This window comes from Triticum dicoccoides, chromosome 5B (assembly GCF_002162155.2).
Source record: "Triticum dicoccoides isolate Atlit2015 ecotype Zavitan chromosome 5B, WEW_v2.0, whole genome shotgun sequence".
NCBI lineage: Eukaryota > Viridiplantae > Streptophyta > Magnoliopsida > Poales > Poaceae > Triticum > Triticum dicoccoides.
In genome coordinates, this window is record NC_041389.1 from 360,571,677 (window position 1) to 360,576,654 (window position 4,978).

Genomic DNA, 4,978 nt, shown 5'->3' on the forward strand with positions numbered 1-4,978 from the left:
CGGCAACAGAGTGCCGATGCAATGCGAATGATGCTGTGAGATGAGATGCAAGACATGAACACAAGGCAAAACAAAATACAAAAACCCAACCACGGAGGGAAATAATATATCACATCTCCGGAAAAGGCAAGAGTTGGAGTTACAAATATGGAAAGTTGTATCTGGGGCGTTACAACACTCCACCACTACGAGAGGATCTCGTCCCGAGATCTAGGATGGCACCGGAGGGACAAAGAAGAGGAAGAGAAGAGGTAAAACAAAGTTGCTTCTTTGACGAACGAGTGAAACCATGAACCTTGAGAGGTTGAGCAATTAAAAAGAAAGAGTACAACAGAGATGAACGAGATTGCAACCAATCCGTTAGAAAAGAGGAACAAGGAGTATTACGAGAACTTGAAGGTTGAAAGACATGAATCAAGAGTTTAATGGACAAGATAGAATTTGAAACCACTCCGGTTAAAACAAGATGAGGGAGGAAGAATTCGGGCAGCACTCCGGTTGAACATGGAACGAATAGAACATGAACTTGAGAAGATGGGATGATACTTGATGTAAACAACAACACACTGCCTCCAGAACTATTGAAAGAATGGCACAATGGGTAAGAAGGATTTCAGACAGCACTCAGGTTGAAAAGAGAGGCAAAACTTGATAAGATGAAAGAACTTGAATGAGAACACAACTCTCCGGTTAAATGGATAAGCATGAAAAGAACACGACCCTCAATACGAGAAGAGGAGTGAAGAAAGCAACATCACAATGCCTCCGGAAGAAAGAATAGAAGATAGATCGTTGGAATAACAGAATGGAGAAGAAAATGCCAACTTCTGCCACAAAAGAACTTGGAAAGCACCCTTGCAAATAAGAATTTAACGGAGTTGTTGGAAAATCAACAACGAAAAGAATAAGTTTGTAGTGGGCTTATGAAAAACATCTCAAGACTATGAGGTGACATTCTGCCACTAACGAAATCAATTGCTTGCTTTGAGATCAACGAAGAGATGAAAACTTCTTCCACCAAGGAGGATAAGGAGCAATCTTGGGTCATGCATAATCACCCCAAATAGCAACAACCCTTAAGGAAAGGCTTTAGGTGAAATCTGACACAAGATAACTCCAAGGAAGAAAATGATGGGTTTAAAATACCTCATTCTTGACAACATGTGAATCATCAAACACGAACTCGAATTGTCAAGAATGACATAACACCACCTCAAAAGATAAGGTAGAAAGAATTGCACTTCAGAATGCAAGATGAAGAATACTTGAGCTCCTCAAAACAAAACATGTGTTGAGCACCATGTTTATTTTAGAGTAAAGCTTAGCAGATCATAACTTCGAGAGAAAACTTGAAGAACAATTGAAAAATGAATAGAATCCTTGACGAACCACCATGTAGAGCCTCCATGAAGAACTCCGGTAATGAAAGGATGATAAAAAGAAGGAGAAGTTGAAAACACAAGGTGAAGCCTTGCGATGATTTAGATGGAGTTTCGCGATGAGATAATGCGGAAAACTTGGAACTCCGGAAAAGAAAAGATGAAACACTAGAACCGAGAATTACTTCATCATGAACAATCTCCGGAAGAAGGAATTAATCACTTGGATGAAACAAGAATAAGAATTATGTCATGCCTATCCTTCACCAATTTAAATTGATGACAAGCAACGGATTTGGCATACTACTTATTCTCATAGAAAGGATTAAAAGAGATATGGGCAAACTTGGGAAGGTCTTCAAGGAACCACCGGTGGAATTTGGAAACAACGAATGATTTGATATGATAACAAAGGAAGAGAAATCTTGAACGAACCACCGTAAGAATTAAAAATAAACATAGCAAAGGCACATTTCACCGGGAAGAATTGGAAAACGAATGAAGATACTTGAGGGGATTTAAATACATGAGAACAAAGAAATCATGAACTGATTAGAGGGTATTTGAATGATGCACCGGTAAGATTTGGAGAATGATAGCTACATGGTGAGAATGAAGAATTATGACATGATGGCCTTCGGAGGAAAGAAATGGAAAACAACTCATGAAATGCTCCGGATGGTAAGAAAATAAATCTCACAATCAAAACGATTATGAGGATAGCATGAGGCTAGAACCATGAATCTTCAAGAGAATGGACCAAGATTTAGGAGAAATCCTTCTTCAATCTTTAACTGACGACGAGAAACACCACCAAAATTACTGAGATACTCCGGGAGAATGAAAAGCAAAGATGTTGAGCCAACAATGAAAAAGAATTTGAAAGCGATCTTGGAGAAAAACATTTGACTGATGATAATTCATTCTTACGTCAAACTTTGCAATGAATTTGAGAATAACTCCGGGAGAATTAGAAGAGTCAGGTAAGATCCTGGGAAAAGACCTGTGGGTTAGGGCCCACTGAAAAGAAAACACCGTTGAACGATTTTGAAGAGAGATTGCATCTGTTGTATTAAATAGCTTGAATGAGAGAAAAACTTGAAGTAACTCGAATGGATTAAGAAAGGAAACATGATTCTTTTGAGATATCTTGAGCACTCCGGACAAGAATAGAGGGAGGTGAACAATTAAGAGGTGCACCGACGTGGAGAAACATTTGAAACGAGGAAAAGAATATGATCAACACTGAAAGCTTGAATTGGATCCACCGGAGAAGAAAAAGAACGAAGGATGATGAACTTGAAGCTTGTGAGCATCTTCATGAGGGATCACCGAATTAGAACATTGATTGAGAAGAGTGAAGTGACTTCACATGAATAAATGGATACTTGATTAAAATAAATGAGTCCTTGAAGAAAAGGGTGGGAGGGTGGGGAAAACAAAGACAACTTGGGATGAACGAAACAAACACCGTTGAGAAAACTTAGAATTGATCTTGAGGATGGGGCGAATGATGGGATCATCTCGAAGAGAAGCACACTGATTGAAAAAGAATTAACATGACAACCTCAATGATCAAGAAGGATTGGCACTCCCATAGAAATATGAGAACACCATTTAGGGAAGGTATGGATTCAACACTTGACATCGAAACAACTCGAATACCACAAATAAAACAAAACAAAGGATTTGGCTTGCAGAATAAGCCAGAACAAACATATGATAGAGATTTCGTCCGAAGTTTTCGTGGTGGGGCCCACATGGGCTCGAGTGTACAGCACCATCATGTATAAGGCAGTGCACATGACATACGAAGTGTCCCCGAACCAGCATAGCCAAGGGTTCTTTAAGACACAACGAGACCACTGTAAAAACGACGTGGAAAGGCGGACCACTAGACGTCGAACCCCAATCTCATATCATGCATCTGTCGAAAAGATATTCTAGGAGCTACTTGAATTCCCACCTATAAAACTCCCGAAACTTTCTGGTTATGCAATCTGGTGTTGGGGATACAGGGGAAGCAATATATCTCACCCAAACTAACAATCCCTACATCCAGCTGTATCCATCCGTCAACACATAACCAAGAAAACTCCGGAAATCGTGTACCTCAACCTTCGAAAAGCATCCATTCTACGAGTTATGGCAATACTCTCGAACTCCCTGGTACTGGGTGACGTCGAGGTTATCTCACCAACAACTGCATAAAAGAGATTTTCGATGTCGGTAAAACTCAGGTATTCCAGAACTGCAACGATAAAATTATGACGACAACACCTCGGAGCTCAACTCCCCGGGACACTGCCACAACCCCTAAATGTCAGGAGGAACCAAGAACAATGTTCTCTTCATAAGAATATCAGAACGATTCCAAGATACCCGCGTGATCCTAAAAAATTTTTAGTGAAATTTGAGGAGAGGAAAGTCAAAACATCTACGTCAGGAGACCTCACCAGAGCGACGAAGCGGGCTGAGGAGTAAAAGGAATCCTACTCTCCGATATATATATAATCCTAAGACTCAAAAATAGTTTTTTTTTCTAGACTCAACAACGGCCAACAATCAAGGGGGCTCCTATGGTCGGTCGAGGCTCTGATACCAACTTGTCAACGCCCAATATGCGACCCTATCCAAAAGGAACTCGAAGGTCCCACCAAGGATAGACCCGCATATTGGAACCCTTTTGCAAGGTGGATATCATTACATCAACACTACATAAATAGATGGGGATACATACATAAGGCATACAATGCCACACGAATACAACATCACATCATACATAACATCAAGATCCGACTACGAATGAAACATAAACAAAAACTCAAACGACATCCACCCTGCTAGCCCAGGCTGCCGACCTGGAACCTATCCCCTGATCGAAGAAGAAGCAGAAGAAGGACTCAACGCAAGCAAACATCGCTCTTGCGTCATGATCATCGGATAAACTTGTACATGCAACTGTTGTTGTAGTAATTGTGAGCCACGAAGACTCAGCAATCCCATTACCATGGGTATCAAGACTAGCAAAGCTTAATGGGAAAGGAAGGCATAAAGTGGTGAGGTTGCAGCAGCGACTAAGCATATATGGTGGCTAACCAACGCAAATAAGAGCGAGAAGAGAACAAGCGGAACGGTCGTCAACTAGTAATGATCAAGAGGTGATCCTGAACACCTACTTACGTCAAACATAACACAGAAACCGTGTTCACCTCCCGGACTCCGCCGAAAAGAGACCATCACGGCTACACACGCGGTGGATGCGTTTTAATTTGGATCTGGTGTCAAGTTATCTACAACCGGACATTAACAAATTCCCATCTGCCCATAACCGCGGGCACGGCTTTCAAAAGTTTAAACCCTGCAGGGGTGTCCCAACTTAGCCCATGATAAGCTCTCGCGATCAACGAAGGATAAACCTTCTCCCAGGAAGACCCGGTCAGACTCGAAATCCCGGTTTACAAGACATTTCGACAATGGTAAAACAAGACCAGCAAGACCGCCCGATGCGCCGACAATCCCGCTAGGAGCTGCACATATCTCGTTCTCAGGGCAACACCGGATGAGACGGGCTACGAGTAAAACCAGACCTCGAGTTG